The sequence below is a fragment of the Pseudophryne corroboree genome, chromosome 11 (genome assembly GCF_028390025.1).
Source record: "Pseudophryne corroboree isolate aPseCor3 chromosome 11, aPseCor3.hap2, whole genome shotgun sequence".
NCBI lineage: Eukaryota > Metazoa > Chordata > Amphibia > Anura > Myobatrachidae > Pseudophryne > Pseudophryne corroboree.
This window is the reverse complement of record NC_086454.1, coordinates 345919042-345934507: the sequence shown is the minus strand read 5'-3', so window position 1 is coordinate 345934507 and position 15466 is coordinate 345919042. Positions and strand designations below refer to the sequence as shown.

Below are 15466 nucleotides of genomic sequence, written 5' to 3'. Positions count from 1 at the left end.
GGGGTATACTGTACACAAAGAGAGGCATAGAATGGGGGGGTATACACAAAGAGGCATAGAATGGGGGAGAGGGGGGGTATACTATACACAAAGAGAGGCATAGAATAGGGGGAGAGGGGGGTATACTGTACACAAAGAGAGGCATAGAATAGGGGGAGAGGGGGGTATACTATACACAAAGAGGCATAGAATAGGGGGAGAGGGTGGGTATACTACACACAAAGAGAGGCATAGAATAGGGGGGGTATACACAAAGAGAGGCATAGAAAGGGGGAGAGGGAGGATATACTATTCACAAAGAGAGGCACAGAATAGGGGGAGAGTGGGGTATACTATACACAAAGAGAGGCATATAATGGGGGTGAGGGGGTATATACTATACACAAAGAGAGGCATAGAATAGGGGGGGAGTATACTATACACAAAGAGAGGCATAGAATGGGGGGAAACGATACACAAAGAGAGGCATAGAATAGGGGGAGAGTGGGGTATACTATACACAAAGAGAGGCATAGAATAGGGGGGGAGTGGGGTATACTGTACACAAAGAGAGGCATAGAATAGGAAGAGAGGGGGGATATACTATACACAAAGAGAGGCATAGAATAGGGGGAGAGGGGGGATATACTATACACAAAGAGAGGCATAGAATAGGGGGAGAGTGGGGTATACTGTACACAAAGAGAGGCATAGAATAGGGGGAGAGTGGGGTATACTATACACAAAGAGAGGCATAGAATAGGGGGAGAGGGGGGTATACTGTACACAAAGAGAGGCATAGAATGGGGGGGTATACACAAAGAGGCATAGAATGGGGGAGAGGGGGGTATACTATACACAAAGAGAGGCATAGAATAGGGGGAGAGGGGGGTATACTGTACACAAAGAGAGGCATAGAATAGGGGGAGAGGGGGGTATACTATACACAAAGAGAGGCATAGAATAGGGGAAGAGGGGGGGTATACTATACACAAAGAGAGGCATAGAATGGGGAGGGGGGGTATACACAAAGAGAGGCATAGAATGGGGGAGAGGGGGGTATACTATACACAAAGAGAGGCATAGAATAGGGGCAGAGGGGGGTATACTGTACACAAAGAGAGGCATAGAATAGGGCCCCCGCTACTATAGATCTGCACCATCTGTCAGCTTTGTTGTGGGCAGCTGGCCGCACAGCCCAGCACACCCGTCGTCATGGTCCGTCTGACTTCCTCGCGTTGTGACGTCAGCACGTCACACCGCGCGCTCTCCCTCCTTTCCTTCCTGCCCACCCTGCGCTACCGCTGTTCTCTTGGCTTCTGCCCGCAGGCCCGGCGACAGAGGGGGCAGCTGCAAAGGGGTCAAGTGTATAGTGCCCCGAGGGAAAGAGGGGCCCCGTGGATTAGGAAATAAAAAAACTGGTCCGCACCAACCTCCACTACCCTGCCGCTCCTCTTCCCTTACCATGTCACTTGGTCCGGTGACAGTCCCTCCCTGTGGTGATGCTGTGCTGCGTCAGCGCTTCTTGCAATCTTCAACCGCAGCTGCCACCATAGAGAAGCACATAGCCAGCCCAGCAGTAATGCCATTGGCTAGCCTCTCGCCGACGCTAGAAACAACAAATGCCCCCCTGTCCATACACACACACAGACAGGCTGTGGTGAGTTCCTCCTTTTGGCTCATTCTATGTGCTTCAATGTGAATTTCGGCTCATTCAGTGTGCTTCAATGTGAATTTCGGCTCATTCAGTGTGCTTCAATGTGAATTTCGGCTCATCCTGTGTGCTATGTGAATTTAGGCTCATTCTGTGTGCTATAATGTGAATTTTGGCTCATTCTGTGTGCTATAATGTGAATTTTGGCTCATTCTGTGTGCTATAATGTGAATTTCTGCTTATTCTGTATAGTATAATGTGAAAGGTCTAGTACTAGATAGTATAAGGGGTAGTATAAAGGTAGTATAAGGTCTAATACTAGTATAACCAGTACTAGATAGTATAAGGGGTTCTACTACACTGAAGGACACACCCTCTTTAGAGTGACCACGCCCCCTTTCCCAAAACGGAATATTTGCACCCTTCACCTTTCCATACCCCCACTTAAAAACTTCCACTTCGACAACTACACCTACATCTATACATACACACCTGACATCTTTATACACAGTGACACCTATTTGTGCAGGAGATGATGATGGTAAGGTGCATGTGGAATTGAAAAGAATGTTCCCAGTATGACATGAAACAGCTGGTGTGTCATGTTGGCGCATCCTATTTTCAGTGTCCCACGCCCACTTCTGGTGTGTGGCCATGGGCATTTTTTTCAGAGTGCGCCAGTGGCGTGCGCACATACTTTCTTTTCTTTTTCCTCCCCCCCCCCCTTCTCCCCTGGACCCATATAGCAGCTCCCCTCCCCCCCGCTCCCTAGACCCACACAGCATCTTCCATATCCCCTCTCCCCTGGACCCATATAGCAGCTCCCCTCCCCCCCGCTCCCCTAGACCCATACAGCATCTTCCATGTCCCCTCTCCCCTGGACCCATATAGCAGCTCCCCTCCCCCCCGCTCCCCTAGACCCATACAGCATCTTCCATATCCCCTCTCCCCTGGACCCATATAGCAGCTCCCCTCCCCCCCGCTCCCCTAGACCCATACAGCATCTTCCATGTCCCCTCTCCCCTGGACCCATATAGCAGCTCCCCTCCCCCCCGCTCCCCTAGACCCATACAGCATCTTCCATATCCCCTCTCCCCTGGACCCATATAGCAGCTCCCCTCCCCCCCCTCTCCCCTAGACCCATACAGCATCTTCCATATCCCCTCTCCCCTAGACCCATATAGCAGCTCCCCTCCCCCCTGCTCCCCTAGACCCACACAGCATCTTCCATATCCCCTCTCCCCTGGACCCATATAGCAGCTCCCCTACCCCCCGCTCCCCTAGACCCATACAGCATCTTCCATGTCCCCTCTCCCCTGGACCCATATAGCAGCTCCCCCCCCCCCCCCCGCTCCCCTAGACCCATACAGCATCTTCCATATCCCCTCTCCCCTGGACCCATATAGCAGCTCCCCTCCCCCCCGCTCCCCTAGACCCATACAGCATCTTCCATATCCCCTCTCCCCTGGACCCATATAGCAGCTCCCCTCCCCACCCCGCTCCCCTAGACCCATATAGCATCTTCCATATCCCCTCTCCCCTGGACCCATATAGCAGCTCCCCTACCCCACGCTCCCCTAGACCCATATAGCATCTTCCATATCCCCTCTCCCCTGGACCCATATAGCAGCTCCCCTCCCCACCCCGCTCCCCTAGACCCATATAGCATCTTCCATATCCCCTCTCCCCTGGACCCATATAGCAGCTCCCCTACCCCCCGCTCCCCTAGACCCATACAGCATCTTCCATATCCCCTCTCCCCTGGACCCATATAGCAGCTCCCCTACCCCCCGCTCCCCTAGACCCATACAGCATCTTCCATATCCCCTCTCCCCTGGACCCATATAGCAGCTCCCCTCCCCCCCGCTCCCCTAGACCCATACAGCATCTTCCATATCCCCTCTCCCCTGGACCCATATAGCAGCTCCCCTCCCCCCCGCTCCCCTAGACCCATACAGCATCTTCCATATCCCCTCTCCCCTAGACCCATATAGCAGCTCCCCTCCCCCCTGCTCCCCTAGACCCATACAGCATCTTCCATATCCCCTCTCCCCTGGACCCATATAGCAGCTCCCCTCCCCCCTGCTCCCCTAGACCCATACAGCATCTTCCATATCCCCTCTCCCCTGGACCCATATAGCAGCTCCCCTCCCCCCTGCTCCCCTAGACTCATACAGCATCTTCCATATCCCCTCTCCCCTGGACCCTTATAGCAGCTCCACTCCCCCCAGCTCCCCTAGACCCATACAGCATCTTCCATATCCCCTCTCCCCTGGACCCATATAGCAGCTCCCCTCCCCCCCGCTCCCCTAGACCCATACAGCATCTTCCATATCCCCTCTCCCCTGGACCCTTATAGCAGCTCCCCCCCCCCCGCTCCCCTAGACCCATACAGCATCTTCCATATCCCCTCTCCCCTGGACCCATATAGCAGCTCCCCTCCCCCCTGCTCCCCTAGACCCATACAGCATCTTCCATATCCCCTCTCCCCTGGACCCATATAGCAGCTCCCCTCCCCCCTGCTCCCCTAGACTCATACAGCATCTTCCATATCCCCTCTCCCCTGGACCCATATAGCAGCTCCCCTCCCCCCTGCTCCCCTAGACCCATACAGCATCTTCCATATCCCCTCTCCCCTGGACCCTTATAGCAGCTCCCCTCCCCCCCGCTCCCCTAGACCCATACAGCATCTTCCATATCCCCTCTCCCCTGGACATAGCAGCTTCCTCCCCATATTCAGCACCCCTGCCCCCCTCGCCAGGAAGCTCCCGCTGCCAGCCGCCAGCTTTGCATACACCAACTTTTCTATTTTGCAGAGTATCAGCCCAGATACACGCTCTTGCTTTGGCTCCACCCCCCACGCCACCCAGTGGCTGACTTCAGAGAGGAAATCCCGTCCAGCTGCCCCTGTGACGCGATCAGGCTTTCCTCAGCGGCGCCGCGTCTTGGAGTTGCTGTAGCGCAATGACAAGCAGCTCAGACGGTTGGGCCGCTTGGGATTGCGCAGTGGTAGGGGGCAGAGGGCTAGGCAGGATCGGTTCGCGGGCCGCCCCTTTTCTAGACCGTAGCAGTGCTTCTCAAACTGTGTGTCGCAACACCTTGGTGTGTCACTAGTTGATCCCTGGTGTGTCACGCACTGTGTCAGTGGGGCATGATAATGCTGATTTTTATTACCTTATTAAACTCTCTACGAGGTTAAGAGACTTTGTACGCTATTGGAGTATGTAGTACCGTAAGGGTAGGCTCTTAGCGTAGCGGACGCTGTAGCGGGAGCGAGCCGCTCGAGCGACACAAACGCTCGCGAGAATACGCTGTTGGTATCGGGCACACTATAGGTGAGCGACTACCGTAATGCTACGCTATCAGCGTAGCGGACGCTCGAGACCACGAGGAGATCACGAGCGGCGCAGACGCTCACACGATAACAATCATTAAAACTTGTATGTAACACGCTGGAAAGATATTCTTATGCTGTATACCTTGTATCCGAACCAATGTAGTGATGAAACGCTGTTTAACCTTATGGATACTAAAGCTGTTCGAGCGATCGAGACGCTCCTATTACCCCCTGCAATATAACAAATACACACTACCGTTTTAAGGGTCCAAAGCCTTTTACTAACACATATCTAAAGTTACTTCAAAAGGGGAAACAGTTCACAAGTCATACGCTACAAACTAACATATAGATCTAACAGAATATCTAGACAGAAATATACAATAACGTTTACAATCTTAAACTAAACCGAAAGAGAGAGAATGTGGCCAATACAATGAAAGAGCAATGATTACAGAGAATTACTTACATACACACACTGGGAACGATCGCAGCGCAGCCTGGTACCAGACCCCAAGTTTGTCAATATGATAACCCTTTGTGGAGAGAGTCTGTTGGCTATTCAGGCTGGCTGACCTTATATACACTACACACAATACAGTACAATGGTCCCTATAATCCCATTGTTCATTGGACACAGGAATTCGGCTTCGCATTATAACAAAAGGTCATAGGTTGATTCATACAGGTGGGCTGTGACTGCTTCCAACTGTTCAGGTGGGTGGGATACTGGGTTTCCCGCCGCATGGCTAAGTAAGAACAAATAATAGTAAATGGACATAAACTTCTTATGTCCATAACTATTCGCACGAGCGATTAATTCGCTCCAAACCAACACCGGAATATTGCTATTTAAATACTCTTCCGATGGGTACCAAACACCACTGTATGACCCCTGTTAGACCCTTCGTACAATACAAAGAGGGATCTCTCTGTTCAGGAACATGCTATGTTAACTAAACTTTCAGAATCTATCAAAGGGACCATGATCTACAAAATACATTATATAGTGAAAATATGTAACGATTGAGTCGCACGCTACGATCACATAAACTCTACCGTAAATACGCATACCGTGCGCCTGCGGGTGCCCGCGACTGTGAGTATGCGCATGTACGGGAGAGCGTACGCATGCGCAGCACGGACCTGTGTGAGGTGCAAATATGGCAGTGTGCATAGAGATATTTTTCTGACTTTGACAGTCCACCCTTTGGCAGTCAATAATAACTGCCACCTTCTAAAACATTTCAAAAAGAGAAAAATATATGTCAGGGGTTAATACATTTCCATGGTTGGGTAAGGGAGGAGAGAGGAGAAGGTGTGAAGAGGGTATGACCTAGTGAGATAGCAGAAGCATGTGTGTATGAGTCCATGTTTGGGGGGTCATGTATCATCGTGCCGTACGTGTGGTACATCAAGCTTCGAGGTATTGCGAAGTATACATTTGAATTCCTTCTTATCCCGTGGTACGGGTCTGTGGATGGGCTGTCAAACTTTACCGAGCTCTTTTCGGCTTTGGTTGTAACAAAATGGGGGAGCACATTTTAGTTGATGATACATGAATGGGGGAGATATGTGATTGCTGATATCTGTGCCTGTATTCCCTATCGACTATGTGTGTCATTACCTGAGGGTTGTAGAAATGAAGAAAAGACATAATTACGGTAAATGCGGTGGTATTCTATGTCAAGTAAATGTACATTCGTCGATTGAGGTCTTGTTTGGTGTCTGTTGAATGCAGTCTTCTTTGTGCTTTTGCCCATAAGGTGCGAGCAAAAGCTGTCAATGTCCATAGATTTACAAAAGTGTTGGGCTAGCGTAATTTTAAAATTTCTAGGGAAACTGGGGATCCATGGCATAGTTCATCAAAAATCTGTGTATCAGGTTGTCAAAACTTCTTCTTTAATCCATCTGTTGTCTGTATATCGGCTCATCAAATTCCTCGTCCAAGTGGGTCTTTTTACCTTGGAAGAAATGGAAAAACAGGTGAAAGAAACGGACCGTAGAAATCGCATTTTCATCACATCATTGTTTCTACATTTGGGTCATAAATCAAGTCCATTGGAATTACAGTTTCCTCGCTCCTTAAACTCATTACCCTAGTACGATGATTGCACCTCATTAAAGTCTGACCGCATCTAAATATCAAACCGACCGTTATGATAACACCTAAGATACATAGGAGAAACTTCCCAACATCCATTATGACTCCTTGAGCCCAGTCTCCTAAACCAGAGAACCAATTTCGCGGGTTCAACCATGACACCCAACCAGTCAGCTCATTACCTACAGCAGCAAGAGTGAGATTGTGTCTCCTGCGAAATTCCCACTTCAGTTGGAGAATATCGTCCATCTTTTGGTCTATGACCTCGACCGGGTCCTCGGTGCTATTCGTAATATATGTGCAACATTTCACGCCGTATTGTGTTGCCAGTGTGACACAATATCCGCCTGTCACTGCTGTGAGGTAATTAAGAACCATTCTATGCTGTACCAGTTCTGTTTTGTAAGCTTGAAGTTCTCTTCCAGTGTACCTAAACGTGTCATCATACATTTCAGTGATATTATCTAACAAATTTGCAAGCGCTGAGATGTATCTATAGTTCATCACTCCTCGAGCGGTGCGAGTGAAGTCTAACGCGAGTAGAACCTGAATCCCGGTGGATTCATGGATCAGACCAGAGGCCAAATGCTCTGTTCTCTCTGTCAGTTGCCTTTTAACAACGTGCTCGTAATGGGTGTGAGTATAAGGAGTTTGGGCAACACGGTGTATGTCTTTCATTTTGTCATGTGATACAGTCATTACTTCAGGCAGTACTTTTCCAATATAACACAATCCTTCAGAGTTTGGGGCAAGCCACTTATACGCCTTTCTCCCGCATATGAAATATGCATCATCAGGGAGAACATATGGGACGGAGTAGGACATAACCATATTACACACCTTCCATGTGAAATCTCCTAACCCTAATTCTTCCATCTGCTTAGTACACGTATCAGGTTGTACGATATGTGCACAGTATCCTGGTGATACCTCTCCAACTCTCGTAATCCTATTTCCTAAGGTATACCTATACCGGAAAGATTTTCCTCTACTGGCTATGTGGCGTATAAGCTCTGTATCTGTAGGCATTCTATCTGCTCTATGCGAAAAGGTCATGGTTTGATTACTCCATGACACTTCCCAATTTCCCGGCTTTCGGGGATTGGTAATGTTAAAACATATTAGGGATCTATCTACATGATATTGGTGGAGCTTCAAACTAGGAGGACTGGAGATATTAAACCTCCTGTCCACCGGTCTCCCACCACTTAACTCAAGTACCTCCCCTAACGTTAAAGGAAATGGTACTAGCCCTGATTTGCTATGACCTTGAGGTACTTGAGAGCATACCCAACAATCTGTTTTATTTAACACACTACCCACTAAGGAGTGATAGTCACTCAATGGATGCCGGTCCATATGGATATTAAAACTGGATTGGCATTTCTTAATGCACCCATCCTCAATGACATTGTTACAGAGCCTACAGATACAGTTTTCTTCAGCTAACAATCCTTAAAAGAAAAATGTTTACAGATAACATGGCTGCTAGATCGTTTCCGGTACTCGCCTTTGCTTGGTGATTGGGTTGCTATTGGAAATTTACACCTCCATCTTTATCATCAGGACCTTTCTGGATCCTTTCTTGACCTCACTGATACTCTCACCGAAACAGACTGCTCTGGTCAACATCATGGTCAACAGGAAAATTCATATCACAGTCTCTTGGGGCAAGTCCATCTTACAGGAGGAGAAAAGAAGAAATTTGTAATGGGGTACAAAAAAAACCAGTTTGAGGGGGAGAGACTTGTTACGATAATTAAGTTCTCTAGTCTTTGTCGTTCTTCTTGTTCTGTCGTCATCTCAAAGGTGCTGTCTCTCAGTCTTCCAAACGAACATTCCGATGATGCAATATTCTTTCCAAATCAGCGATCCCTCTGTAAGGAGCAAAAATCTTGCATTACCATTTGTCTAACTGATGTGTGACATACCATCTTTAAACATGAAAACATGAGTGAGAAGAGAGAGAGAGAAAAAACAAAAGAGAGAACAATTCATATGCATATATATTACATAACTCAACAGTAACTACACAATCGGAAACGAGAAAAAAAAAACATTTTTAAAACTTTTTTTAAAACATTGTCAGCATTAGGAAAACATTGTCAGATTATCGGGCTGTCATATCTACGTGTCCTATGGTTTCCTTGAGCAGTCCCTCCCCACCAGCACCTGCATTACTCCACTGTCTGTATCTGGCCAGAATACATTGTGGCGGATAGGTCATGCTGGGGTTTGGTAGACTTCTGCAAGGACCAAGCGGATATGCAATGTTTGAATTCTTACCAATAATCGTCAGAGATGGGGATAGAGAGAGAGAAAAAACATTTTTTTTTCACAAATACATTTACAACATTTCACCTGGTCATTCCTGTGTCTTCAGTGAATGACCTCCCAATTTATTAACCGTTACCTCAGGCTTACCATCAGTCCTAATGATCACCTTTCCTGACTACATATCATGGGTGTGGCCCAAAATTCTTCCTAAAAGATCCCTGATTATAATTGTGTGTGTTATAATTTTGCTCATTTCTTGGTCTAGGGGGTCTGACTTTATGTGGATTTTGTCTACTTCCTGATCTGCAATCTCTTGCAAAATGGCCTTCCTTCTGGCAATTATAACACCTTATCACCTTGGACTTACCCACAGGGATCTGAGGCTCCTTACGTCTCTGTGTTTCCCTGTGCTTGCTGATGTTTTGCTCATGCCCAACAGCAGAGTCCCTTAATGCAGTTACTGATTTATCTCTCCAGTATGGATTGATGATCTGTATCCTTGCTCTCAACACTTCCTTTAAACCATCCATTAGCACAGATATTGCTACTTCTCTGTGCGGTGCACTTGTTTCGATGTTTTCTACACCCGTATACCTAGTCATGTCCTGCAATGCCCGGTGGAAATAATTAGAAGTACTTTCCCCTTCGTTTTGTCTTATGGAGAAAATCTCATTCCACTTGACAACGGCAGGGAAATATACTCCTAACTGTCGGTTGATCTGCTTAATACATTCCTGATTGTTTTCCTCCGTATGAGGTACCTCTGTGTTTAATTTACAATCAGCAATAAATTTCGCAGGCTCAACGCTGGAGGGCAAACATGCCCTCAGCACTGTCCGCCAATCTTTGTTGGTGGGTTCTGTGGAGTTTCCTAGTTCTTTAATAAACCTTTGACATGTTACTAGATTTTTCCTAGGATCAGGAAATTCAGACATAATTGATCTCAATTCCATCCGGGACCAGGGACGGCGCATTGCACTGTCCTTGACGGGAATGATTCCCTGATCGTCAGTCTTCCCATTGGGGACTGTGATCACCCTGATAGGACTAAACTCAATTACATCATCTTGCGTTGGTTCTACAATATGAGGTACATTTGTTTGTGCATGATATAAAACTTTGTACGTACCTGTGGACACGACCTCACCTGACCCTTCGTTAGGGGGTTTGATTATTGCCTTTACCGATTTGGTCGCGTCCACCTGGATGTCTTGTGTGATGGCTGCTGGAAGAGGTGTCGACATCGTTCTGGGCTCACTTTCTTGCTGATAATCCTGAGGGAAGTTTAACATGGGGTGCGACTTGCACAGGTTAACATTTGTACATTTAACACTTTCATTTTCATAAACATTATTACATTTTACACTTTCATTCTTAACACAGTTACTAAGTGCATTTTTATCGTACACCAGTGTGTCATTCTCTGTAACCACCCTCTCCTTCATTGCCACACTTCTCTCACCAAGGTGAGAGTCAGCTGTATGAGCTAGCTCTCCTTGTATTTCACTTTCCCGTTGCCATAACTGTAAACAATCATTTTGTCTAATCCTCTGCTTAGCAGATTTTATTAGACCTATCCTTTTTCGTGGGTTCTGCAATACCTCAGGGTTCAGACTGCCTACCCGGGGAGACTGTTCCCCATCATCCTCTGTCATAAGTTCCCATTCGTTGCATAATACCTGATACCTGGCGGACCCTTTGGGCCAGCAACTACCAACGTGAACCCTTGTTGGACGTCCCTTCTTTGAGCAACTGGCCCCCATCGTTTGCAGATATTGCTGTCTTAGCTAATTCTGACAAACAGACCAAATTGCCCGCGGTAAGGCGACGGTGAAAGTTCAACTAGTGCTTTCACTCACTCTGCGCCCCAATTGGCCTATCCAATCCGTGGGATCTTTTGTAACCTCTATTTACTGGGGCGCGTGGGAGTATGCGATCCCTCCCCAGCAAGTATTGGTCGTTAGAGATTTGCTTAGTGAACAGCGAAACTCCCTTAAAATAACAAAAACCTACACAAATCACGTTAGAATGTACAAGTAGCGTTTATGATCCCACAATAAATTGTTGATGGGTACCAAGGTAACAAACTAATGCACACAATTACGTGCGGTCCAGTCGCACAGCGCATAAATAACTAAATATTTATACGCTTTACGACCAATGGAATCGGTTGTTTAGGCTGCGAAACCTTCAGCCGGAGCTTTAACTATATGGGTGCTACGCAAAACCCCCCCGGGGCTGCGCTTAAATACCTCGCAGTCCTTTTGTCTGCGGAAACTACTTGCTCCTTTACCTTATATAATGTTAACGCGGGCAAGCCAGTCCCACGCCACCAAGTGTCCACTCACCTGATGTGATCTCCGACGGGATCCCGATTTGTGGGTTCACAAAAACAATACCTTAAGTTCCACACTCACTCCTATTCAATCATATACACTTTTAATCTTTCTGTACAGAAATTCCTTTCATACAGGTAGGAGTCCAATCCCTGGGTTTTGCAGTAGAAAAAGGTTTTCTTTTCACTAATACTTTTAGTAAAACTGAACTGAACAACTGTGTGCTATTTACCAGGTGGCTATACTATACCGCCCACCCTAAACAAGGTTATTGTGTGATATGAGTCTCAATGGGCGTATCCGTATGCTCCGTTGCGTAAAACACGCCACGTGCGTATGCCTTTGCGTCACGTACGTGCTTTTGCACGTTGTCCGAGACAAAAGTGCAGATACGCCCACAGCGACACAATCAACACGCTTCTATCAATGTAAACAATACTCAACAGAAATCGCTTACCGTACACCACACAGTATTTGCTATGCTGTGTGTGTGTTCTTTACAGTTATACCCTTAACAATTTTCCTTTGTAATCTTAACTAAATAGCACCAGATTCCTCAGCACGTGTCTAATAATCAATTCTAATGGCAACAAGAAAGTGAGTTACAACAATGTAGATGCGTGCGTGTATGCGTATGCAAAAGCAGAAATAAACAGTTTTAAAAGATAATAGCGTATTGTTCTTACCTCCGGTTCCGGATTCCACCCCAGCACTCCTACAGCGTAGCGAAACAGACGCTTATCTAGTCAGCACTACTGTATCCCTCACCGCCAATACGGATACGAAAGGATACTGCGTTCCCGCCCTTTGCTGACAGATAAAGTCTGTTTTAGCTAGTGCGGATGGATGTGTGGAGGGAGGACGAGCCCTCAATTGATAAAGCTGATTTTTATTACCTTATTAAACTCTCTACGAGGTTAAGAGACTTTGTACGCTATTGGAGTATGTAGTACCGTAAGGGTACGCTCTTAGCGTAGCGGACGCTGTAGCGGGAGCGAGCCGCTCGAGCGACACAAACGCTCGCGAGAATACGCTGTTGGTATCGGGCACACTATAGGTGAGCGACTACCGTAATGCTACGCTATCAGCGTAGCGGACGCTCGAGACCACGAGGAGATCACGAGCGGCGCAGACGCTCACACGATAACAATCATTAAAACTTGTATGTAACACGCTGGAAAGATATTCTTATGCTGTATACCTTGTATCCGAACCAATGTAGTGATGAAACGCTGTTTAACCTTATGGATACTAAAGCTGTTCGAGCGATCGAGACGCTCCTATTACCCCTTGCAATATAACAAATACACACTACCGTTTTAAGGGTCCAAAGCCTTTTACTAACACATATCTAAAGTTACTTCAAAAGGGGAAACAGTTCACAAGTCATACGCTACAAACTAACATATAGATCTAACAGAATATCTAGACAGAAATATACAATAACGTTTACAATCTTAAACTAAACCGAAAGAGAGAGAATGTGGCCAATACAATGAAAGAGCAATGATTACAGAGAATTACTTACATACACACACTGGGAACGATCGCAGCGCAGCCTGGTACCAGACCCCAAGTTTGTCAATATGATAACCCTTTGTGGAGAGAGTCTGTTGGCTATTCAGGCTGGCTGACCTTATATACACTACACACAATACAGTACAATGGTCCCTATAATCCCATTGTTCATTGGACACAGGAATTCGGCTTCGCATTATAACAAAAGGTCATAGGTTGATTCATACAGGTGGGCTGTGACTGCTTCCAACTGTTCAGGTGGGTGGGATACTGGGTTTCCCGCCGCATGGCTAAGTAAGAACAAATAATAGTAAATGGACATAAACTTCTTATGTCCATAACTATTCGCACGAGCGATTAATTCGCTCCAAACCAACACCGGAATATTGCTATTTAAATACTCTTCCGATGGGTACCAAACACCACTGTATGACCCCTGTTAGACCCTTCGTACAATACAAAGAGGGATCTCTCTGTTCAGGAACATGCTATGTTAACTAAACTTTCAGAATCTATCAAAGGGACCATGATCTACAAAATACATTATATAGTGAAAATATGTAACGATTGAGTCGCACGCTACGATCACATAAACTCTACCGTAAATACGCATACCGTGCGCCTGCGGGTGCCCGCGACTGTGAGTATGCACACGTACGGGAGAGCGTACGCATGCGCAGCACGGACCTGTGTGAGGTGCAAATATGGCAGTGTGCATAGAGATATTTTTCTGACTTTGACAGGCAACACAAAAAAGACCAGGTTTTTAGGACGGTCTTGGGCCAATCAGCAACCAAGTAGGAAGAAACTGTGCTTTCCCGCTCTCCCCTCTGCTCCAGGACATGTTCCGGCCAATCAGAAGAGCAAGGAGAGGAGACTGTACTTTCCCGCTCTCCCCTCTGCTCCAGGACATGTTCTGGCCAATCAGCAGAGCAAGGAGAGGAGACTGTGCTTTCCCGCTCTCCCCTCTGCTCCAGGACATGTTCTGGCCAATCAGAAGAGCAAGGAGAGGAGACTGTACTTTCCCGCTCTCCCCTCTGCTCCAGGACATGTTCTGGCCAATCAGCAGAGCAAGGAGAGGAGACTGTGCTTTCCCGCTCTCCCCTCTGCTCCAGGACATGTTCTGGCCAATCAGCAGAGCAAGGAGAGGAGACTGTGCTTTCCCGCTTTCCCCTCTGCTCCAGGACATGCTCAGGCCAATCAGCAGAGCAAGGAGACGAGACTGTGCTTTCCCGCTTTCCCCTCTGCTCCAGGACATGCTCCGGCCAATCAGCAGAGCAAGGAGAGGAGACTGTGCTTTCCCGCTCTCCCCTCTGCTCCAGGACATGCTCCGGCCAATCAGCAGAGCAAGGAGAGGAGACTGTGCTTTCCCGCTCTCCCCTCTGCTCCAGGACATGCTCCGGCCAATCAGCAGAGCAAGGAGAGGAGACTGTGCTTTCCCGCTCTCCCCTCTGCTCCAGGACATGCTCCGGCCAATCAGCAGAGCAAGGAGAGGAGACTGTGCTTTCCCGCTCTCCCCTCTGCTCCAGGACATGTTCTGGCCAATCAGAAGAGCAAGGAGAGGAGACTGTACTTTCCCGCTCTCCCCTCTGCTCCAGGACATGTTCTGGCCAGTCAGCAGAGCAAGGAGAGGAGACTGTGCTTTCCCGCTCTCCCCTCTGCTCCAGGACATGCTCCGGCCAATCAGCAGAGCAAGGAGAGGAGACTGTGCTTTCCCGCTCTCCCCTCTGCTCCAGGACATGCTCCGGCCAATCAGCAGAGCAAGGAGAGGAGACTGTGCTTTCCTGCTCTCCCCTCTGCTCCAGGACATGCTCCGGCCAATCAGCAGAGCAAGGAGACGAGACTGTGCTTTCCTGCTCTCCCCTCTGCTCCAGGACATGCTCCGGCCAATCAGCAGAGCAAGGAGACGAGACTGTGCTTTCCCGCTCTCCCCTCTGCTCCAGGACATGCTCCGGCCAATCAGCGGAGCAAGGAGAGGAGACTGTGCTTTCCCGCTCTCCCCTCTGCTCCAGGACATGCTCCGGCCAATCAGCAGAGCAAGGAGAGGAAACTGTACTTTCCCGCTCTCCCCTCTGCTCCAGGACATGCTCCGGCCAATCAGCAGAGCAAGGAGACGAGACTGTGCTTTGCCGCTCTCCCCCTGCTCCAGGACATGCTCCGGCCAATCAGCAGAGCAAGGAGAGGAGACTGTGCTTTCCCGCTCTCCCCTCTGCTCCAGGACATGCTCCGGCCAATCAGCAGAGCAAGGAGACGAGACTGTG

General features: G+C 48.1%; 1 protein-coding gene across 1 annotated transcript in view; it reads right to left on the bottom strand.

The window, feature by feature from the left end:
- LOC134969788 (uncharacterized) overlaps nucleotides 1-15466 on the bottom strand; it is a 76439-nt gene that overhangs the window by 42021 nt on the left and 18952 nt on the right. The gene's annotated exons all lie outside the window — the stretch shown is intronic.